At 39.0% G+C, this 8,872-nt stretch overlaps 1 pseudogene; it reads right to left on the reverse strand.

Annotated features, from left to right (window-relative positions):
* Window positions 1-7,702: 7,702 nt before the first annotated feature.
* LOC110295665 overlaps window positions 7,703-8,872 on the reverse strand; it is a 41,059-nt pseudogene continuing 39,889 nt past the window's right edge.

Here is an 8,872-nt window from a genome sequence, read left to right on the forward strand (position 1 = left end):
ATTGTGATAAAAACTGCATGGTACTGGTATAGTGACAGACAAATAGACCAATGGAATAGAATTGAAGACCCAGAAATGAACCCACACACCTACTGTCACTTGATCTGCGACAATGGATTGATGTTCTATGCTGATAAGTAACAGAAGCGTTATTCTAAGTTCCACCTGTCCTGACAATCTGTGTTTACTTAAAGCAGCCCACAGTGATGATGTAAGAAGAAAGCTCAGATTGAAGACTTGCCCAGATTAGTTTGGTATATGGACATGGCTGTGAGCATTGTGGGGGTTAACTGATATAGCAGGACCCAACTCACTGTTGGTACTGCTGGTACCCTTTATAGACAGGTGGTCCTGGGCCATTTCACAGAGATGTCCACACATGTATGAGCCAACAAGAAACTTGAGTTCCTCCTCCTGGTCTATTGTCCCTCAGTTGTAAACTGTGAACTGGAAGTGTAAGCCAAGTGAAACCTTTCCTGTCCTAGTGACTTCTGTCAGAGTGCTTTATCACAGTGACAGATAGAACTAGAAGAGTCACCAAGCTATTCTTATTTTTTTCTCTTTCTAATTGAATTATTTTGTCTTTTGTTGATGGTCATTGTCTTTTAGGAAATGTAACACATGATTAAAATCTTCAAAAGTTCTTAAATTTGACTGTGGTTAGAAGGAAAGGACTCTGGGTACTGACCTAACTGAATGCATAAACTCCAACATAGAATATAGTTCAACATTAGAATCAAGTAACAAAAGGAACTACTTATTTATAAATTTATGAATAAATTAGAATTGTGATGAATCTATATAATATCCAAATTATAATGTGTAATGTCCTTCACACACACACGTTTACTGCTGAAAATTCTTGCTAATGTTCAAGATGAAAATGATATTTTGCAATCTAGCTGTCAACGATGTCCAAAAACAAAATTGACTCCCACCCTTTTTACATAGAGAACCCCATAGGAGCATGTAAATTAAAGATTCAAATCTTCATATTTACTTTAAGAGTGTAAGAGAAATATCCAGGCCAATTAGAGAAAGCATTTCTGAAATTGCTAAGTATATAAAACATTTCATTCTAGTGTGTATAAGTTAGACATTGGGGAGGCACAACAGATTGGTAGCCCTGAAAATAATGTTGCTTGTTTGCTTCATAGGCTTACAACTCAATAATGCTGTGAGATAGCAGTGGTTAGCTGTGGATTCATTGGTCACTGACCATATCCAATGGAACAAGTCATTCAAGTCTCTCAAGATTCTCCATGATTCATCTAGATTTTACAGTGCAATAGCCATCCAGGAAATATCAGCCACCCTGAGAGGGTCTATGACAAGCAGAAAGAAGTTGCTCGTAAACAAGAAAAGGAGGTTTCAAAGAAGAAAATTATCTTAAGAACAACTGGGGGAACAAAAATATATGGTACGAAAATAAACTTGTTTAAAATAAATGCGAATGAAAGGAAAGAAGGAAGAGATGGAGTGAAAAGGTGCCATGGTACTCCGGTCGGGTCAGCCTGTCAGGCAGGGATGCCTAAAAGCTGCTCATGAGGCAAAAAGAGTTTCAAGGAAGCTCTCCTCCTAGAGTCTGGTGTTCTCTTAATTCTCCATTCCAGTGTTATTCTAGTGTATGGATCCACGTGCTCTCTTTCAGTATCATCCTATTATAAGTGCCTTTTAAGATTGAATTCTGACATAGCTAAAGCCTCAGTGTTCCAACAGTCCTAGATCGACCTTGAGCAAGACCTTGGGCTTGGAATTCAGTACTGCCCCTGGTATTACACTATCTCTTTGAGTAAAAGTTANCTCACTGCCCTTCACAGGAATCTACCATCACCAAGGAAGAAAGAAGTTTCTGACTGTAGGAGAAACCAGAATAGATACTTAGAATTATAGCTGAGTTACACCTATATACAGGAATTTACAATGGTTTAGGAAGTAGATCGGGCTGTGGTTTTAGAGTATTGCATTATTCATGAGATAGTTAGCTAGAACGGAACTCCCTAGTTAGAACCATGACTTGGGTGTGAAAGCCCTTGCCCTAGGAGTGAAAAGTTCTCACTCCTGGCTNCTAAGACTATAGCTGACCTTAGATAGGGCTGACTTTGTCTCAGTTATTTTATTGCCCAGTTCCTGCCAATCTTTGAGTTTTCATTCCTCTGTTCTGTGTAAGAGTCATTAAGCATCCGGTTACCTCATTTTGTACCTTGTGGGTATGTCACCCAACTTCCTTATTGTCTTCTGTATAAAAAGTCTGATGCTCGAGTTGTAAAATTACATTCAGATTCTACACACAACCTCTCCTGTGTGCATCTGTCTGTCACCCATCCTATGCTTTGCCCACCCTCGAATAGAGAGCTGTTCCACGCAGACAAAGGGACCCAGAGGGTCTGCGGCAAAAAGGGGAGGCAAAGGGGGACAAAGGGAAAGTGAGAAAGAAGGAGAGGAGAATGGAGAACTAAGGGAAGAAAAGAAGAAAAATAAAGTTGTTTCTGAGAATGTTCAGTAACTCCTTAAAATGTATTAAAAACTTAATGTATAGTGGTTCATACCTTTAATCCCAGCACTGAGGAGAATAAGGCAAGAAGATTTTTATGAGCCAAAGGCAAGTAAAATTTCCGTGCTTCAGATGTTGGCCTGCTGCCCTCAAAGAGCAGCAAGTACTGAAACAAATTAGGTTTTATGTACAGACTGACACAGTCACTGTTTGCTGTTTTAATACTAAATATTCAGGAATTTTATATTTTGCATACAATGTATGGGACATTCACTGGAGCATGGGCAGGGACTATACTCTCAAAAGAAAAATGACTTTCCTCTCTCCATACCATCACCTGTCAATGAGTCCTTGGCTAGCAGTGTATGTTCATGAACCACACTGCTTCCGTGCTGGGATGTTGATTGGTTGGCTGTTGTACAGAATTTATGGAAGCAATGACAGCTGCTGTGAGTCTGCATAGTACCGGTCCAGTCATGTTCAGGAGACTGTTTTGCTCTGGTCCTCCCTACCTCTTGATTGTACAATATTTCCACCTCTTCTGCAGTGCCAGTCTGCACTTACCACTGAGAATACCATCAATCAGTTCAATGTCTTTGCAATTATTTATTTTTCCACATTATGTTTTGTATTCACATGTCTATTGCCACACCTTTCAGCCTTATTACTATTTTATGTACACGGGCCAGTAAGTTCTGAGCAAATGGAATACAAGGGTTAGCTTTATTGATTATTGTATTCTTAGCTCTGACAAGAGTTGAAATAAAACTTCAGAGAACTTAAGAAAGTGTGTACTATGCACATTAGCATAGTCACAGGATGTGATAAAAGCAGGAAGGGAAATGAGAACAATGAGGTTTGAGAGTTCAAGAGGCATTAAGAAGATCAGGGACTTCAAGCTGACTCTGCAGTGAAATGCAGCTATGGCTCTTCCAGAGTACCTAAAGCAATGTTCAAGCAGGATGAGGTGGCTCATATATATAATCTCAGTACTCAGGAGGCAGAAGCAGGGAAAATTGCTGCAAGCTCAAGGTTTACATAGTGAGCTGTAGGCCAGCCATGACTACATCATTAGATTCTGTTTCAAACAACTGAAACAACAACAACAACAAATGAACACAACATACAGAGAATAAAAGAAGACATCATGAAAATGGGATCATTATAGAAACCAGTAGGTAAGTCCAACTAGAAGTCTAATTAAGTGAAGAAATGAGAAACTCTGTCTGGAAGAAAGACAGGCACAAACACGAGCTCCCCAAACAGTAAAAACAGAGATCAGAAAGGAACAAAATCAATACATGAAAATTCTCTCTCAAGTGCAGGCTTCATACTTCTTACTAGAAGGGAATAGAAATATTCCAGGTCCTCAGTTGGGAAGCTTCAGTAAGCAAACCCAGAACTCTGTTCAATAAATGATTCACCATTCACTCTAGATACTTTTTTTCCCCAAAAATAAACATATTAATCAACTCTGGATCACAAGGAAGGGGTTCTATGTCCTGTGTTATGAAATAATTTGTCAGGATTTAAATCTGTATGTAAAAAGAATCAAGCATATCCATCTGTTTAGTGTGCAAATTTGTCTTTGTATTTAATGTGTGGTAAAATTATATGCATCCAAAAAATAAACAATATTTTTTTAAAATCTGGAATAATGCAGAAATGACTTTAATTCTTTCTATTTCTGTAATGTCTATTTTGCTACCCCTAATACATAAATTTAATCAATTTCCTCCCTCAAGAAAAAGAAAGAAATAAACATTTCAATGATGCTCAGTTGTATTAAAAACCTGACAATGAATGAGACTATGCATTGTCAGATAGAGAACACATGGAAGCGTTTACTGCTGGACTTGTTAAAAGAGGTTTTAGCTGTTATTAGAGGGCAGTCATGGGGAAAGTTTTAAAAGGAAAAGAAATAGGCATATTTCAACAGCTTCTGTGCTTTTATCCTGTGTGAAGGATGAAGTTGAAGTGAATAACCCTTGAGACCAGAAACCCAACTGATAGTGGTTTTTATAATCCATGTGTGAAACTGTGGGGGGCTGAGGCTGGGTGATAATGCAAGTGAGGAGACAGACAGGGCGAGCACTTGTTTCTCCACTAAGGCTTCCTATTAGAATGCATAAGGAGCTTTGCAATATCCTGCCTTCCTAGCCTCATTTCACTCTCTCAGACCAAATAAACATGAAACTGACGCACTGGCACCTTTCCAGGTTTCCAGGTGACTCTGCTGAGCAGCTGATGCTGTAAGCTGCTAAAAGAGAGACACTTCTAGGGGGTAAAATTAGCTGACTTTGGTGATAGGTTGATAAAGGGGTTGCAGACAGAGATGGATGGACACTAAGGAAAAGAATATCTAGCTTAGATGACAGGGGAGACTCTGGGTCTAAATGGAGAATTCTTAGAATAATTATTTGAGTTCTCTTCAGCTTACATAAGTGACTGAAGAGACTGAAGAATCACTGTGAGCTCTACAGAAAGTGCCAAGAGCATGGAATCGCTTAGAAATGCTTAAGAATTACATGATGAAAGAAAGATAGAGGGAGGAGGTAGCAAAATAGGAGAAGAGGAATGGAAGGAAACAAAGGGAAGGAGGGTGCGAGAAAGGGGGAAGGAAGAGAGGAAAGAGTCGGTATGACAGAAGGAAGGAAAGGAAGAAACTGACTCTTAATTGAGTACCTGCAGAAGATGTTTGTTCTGTTCTTGCCAAGCAAAATGAAAAATGTTTACATAGGGCTTAAGCAGGCCCAGAGATGAAAGAGGTGACAGTATCTTCTCATTGGCTCCTGGCTGCTGCTTGTGGAACTATGGTCAGTGCAAAGCATCTGTGGCTAGCCATCTGATTCTCAGAAGTATGTTCCTCGAAGCAGCTGTCATTCCTTAACTGGCTATCAAAGCCATTTCAGTAGTAACTTGTTCCTAAGGTTACTGAATAATTAGCATCCTCAGTGGACCAGCTTTTGACTACTTGTTGGCACTTCTTCCTGAATATTTGTTTCCTTTTCTATTCAATTAAATATTTATTTTCTAGTATCTTTAGATCTCTTTGTTCTGTCTGTATCCAATTGTCTAAAGTTGATGGGTGGCATGTCCTTTAAGCCTTTGTTTCTTAGAGCTACAAACATTAAAATCTATAAATGACCCATTAATTATCACTTTGTATAGTAATTCTTTCACTAAGACAGATTTATTGAAGTTCAATTTATAAACAACACTATTCATTCTTTAGTGATGTCTCATTTAAGAAGTTTTAACTAATGCGCTCAATTATATATCTGTACCAATAGGTTGTTATAGGATATTTCTATGAAATGTCTCTACAGTTTCTGATTGTATATACCTTAAAATTCATTTTCCATTATACCCATTGAATATATACTACAGTTGATCTGTAAATGTACTATTTCTTATTTTTCCATTGACTTTCACTCACATTTCCTTGTCTCCTTCTTTGTTGTGACTTTTTAAGAAGACTGAACTCACATTATTTAAATATTATTCAATTTTTAGTTTATCTATTAGAAATATGTTCCTGCTAAGAATCATTTTGTCTACTTCTTTTGGTTATCATGATCATTACCAGTCTGGGATCACTTCAAATAATGGCTTCCTTGTTCATTTTAAAATAATTTGGTACCATGAAGTGACACCATAAAGATAATGGGAAACTCCGGTCTCCCCTCCCCCTGCAAAAAAAAACTTCTGAGCCCATTATTAAGTAAACTTCTATTCTAATCAGGCCTTGTCAAGTATACATGGACAACCAAATGAAGTTGAGGGCAGTTAGGAGGACACTGAAGCATGCTGACCATCAGACTACCTCCAGGTTCAGTAACAGATCTTGAATTAATAGAACAGAAAGAGCAGACTAACTGACTCTTCAACTAAACTCTGACCATGCATGCGTATAGCTACCTGTATACCATGTGTGCATGTCACATGCACACACACACACACACAAAAGAGAGAGAGAGAGAGAGAGAGAGAGAGAGAGAGAGAGAGAGAGAGAGAGAGAGTTTGTAACACAATAAAAGCTGTGTTTAGGACTGACCCGCAATGTCCTTCTTTTGACTTCGTCTTTAGCATGCCTTAATTCTTTGTTGGCTTCTCACTCAATTTACAATTATAGGTTTAGTGTGTCTTCACCCATCATGTATGGTGTCAATAAAGAGCGCCATTCAGACTTTCTATTACTCCATATTGTGGGGATTATAACTGGTTTGTGTGGTTTGAAATGCTTCCAGTAGAGTCTGTGTGTACACCTGCACCTTCAAAGCACTAAACAAAGCTGTGTAATGTTTATCACTAACTGCCTAATGCAGAGGAGCAAGACTCAGAATAGAAAGAAGAAAAGCATTCTGAAACATCTTAAAATGCCAAATTCCAAACAAAACAATCATTTACTCGGAATCAGCCTTAATCAATTTAATATGAGTAAATAGACTACTAACTTCTCAGCGTTTAACTGTGTCTCAAGAGTTGAAGAACATCATTTATGATTCTTGAGTTCCATTAGCTGTCACAAAACTGTTATAATTAAAAACATATGTTAAAACCAATTTATTAAATGGAAGAACTACAAGACTCTGAATGAGGAGAAGTTATATCTGGTGATTAATCCTTCCCCCAATCTAACAATTTTTTTTTTTTTTTTTTAGGAAAATCTGTATTTGAATTCTCAGAAACTAAAAATATGGAAGTGGTAGGATTTTGGGTAAGGGAAAAGCTTATTCAAATTTCTTAGGGGTGAAAAGAATGTGTAAAATTCAGACTGGAGTAAAGACTGTGGGTTAACTATGACATACAGATGAGGAGCCCGAAAACCTTGACCCCACCTGGTTGAACTGTAGATGGCGCCTTCTGATAGCAGTCTCTTAGTTACTTGGCCTTCTCCTCCATTAAGTTCATTTACCCCATTGCTGAAGCAGCAAATACCTTTGTTGATATGAGAGCCAATGTTTCCAGGCTTTCATCTTGAACCAAGAACCAATGTCTCTTCAGGAACCTTTCAGGTTTTCTGTGCCAGACTGGGACTGCTGAGGCCCCATGCCTCACGGATTGAGCAATTATTTCCTACTAAACTTTTCAGGAGTGAGTAAGCTGCTGTTGTTATGTTCAAATAAAATTATTTAATAAACACACACTCACAAATACCACCATTGCTGCCACCTTTAACATCACCACCACCATCATCATCGTAGTCTACATCATCCTTGTAGTCTCTGTCTTCATCTTCATCGTCATCATCATTTTGTCTTCATCATCAACATCATTGTCATCAAAATCATGTTGGTTGAGTTTCTCTAAAAAAGTGGGTTTCAAGTGGTAGTAATTAACCCTTTCAGTGTAGAACATCAGAGATCCTGTATACCAATTATTTACGTTATAATTAACAATAGTTGCAAAATTACTGTTATGAAATTGTGTAAGGAGCTGCCTTCACATTTGCCATTACAAGATGGCGCTGATGGCACTGACACCCGTGTTCTAAGTAGTAAACAAGCAAGCTGCGCATGTGCCGGGGTAGCTTTCCACGCCATGTGCTCTGCCTTTCCCGTGACGACAACTCCGGCTGATGGGCTGCAGCCAATCAGGGAGTGACACGTCCGAGGCGGAGGACAGTCCTCCATAAAAAANGGAGGGGGCTCCGCCATCTCTCTCTCTCTGGCTCCTTTCTCCACTGGCTCCTGATGGGGTAAGCAATAAAGTTTGTACTGCAGAAGATTCCGGTTGCCCTGAGCGTGTTCTTACCAGGGGGACACACAAAAGCGCGGGCAATAAAATTGCAACAAAATAACACGATGGTTGGTGTCACCACAACCTGAGGAACTGTATTAAAAGGTTGCAACATTTTGATATTTGAGAACCACTACTCTAGAGAATGCAGACTTACAATAACATTAACAAACATTAACTATTCAAGCATGAAGATAAATGAAGGACCCAACTCAGAAGGATCAACTCAGGCAGCAGAGAAGGTTTGCTGAGGTATCCTGTTGTTGCAGTAAATCTCCAATCTAAATATGCGCTGGCAATGAAAACACAAATCAGTTAATATGAATACATGTTGTGCACCTAGACTGAGCAGATCTTCCGCTACTCTACCATCTTCCACATCTTTTTTTTTTAATTTTTTATTACGTATTTTCCTCAATTACATTTCCAATGCTATCCCAAAAGTCACCCATACCCTCCCCCCCCCACTTCCCTACCCACCCATTCCCACTTTTTTGCCCTGGCGTTCCCCTGTACTGGGGCATATAAAGTTTGCATGTCCAAAGGGCCTCTCTTTCCAGTGATGGCCTACTAGGCCATCTTTTGATACATATGCAGCTAGAGTCAAGAGCTCCGGGGTACTGGTTAGTTCATAAT

The sequence above is a fragment of the Mus caroli genome, chromosome 6 (genome assembly GCF_900094665.2).
Source record: "Mus caroli chromosome 6, CAROLI_EIJ_v1.1, whole genome shotgun sequence".
NCBI lineage: Eukaryota > Metazoa > Chordata > Mammalia > Rodentia > Muridae > Mus > Mus caroli.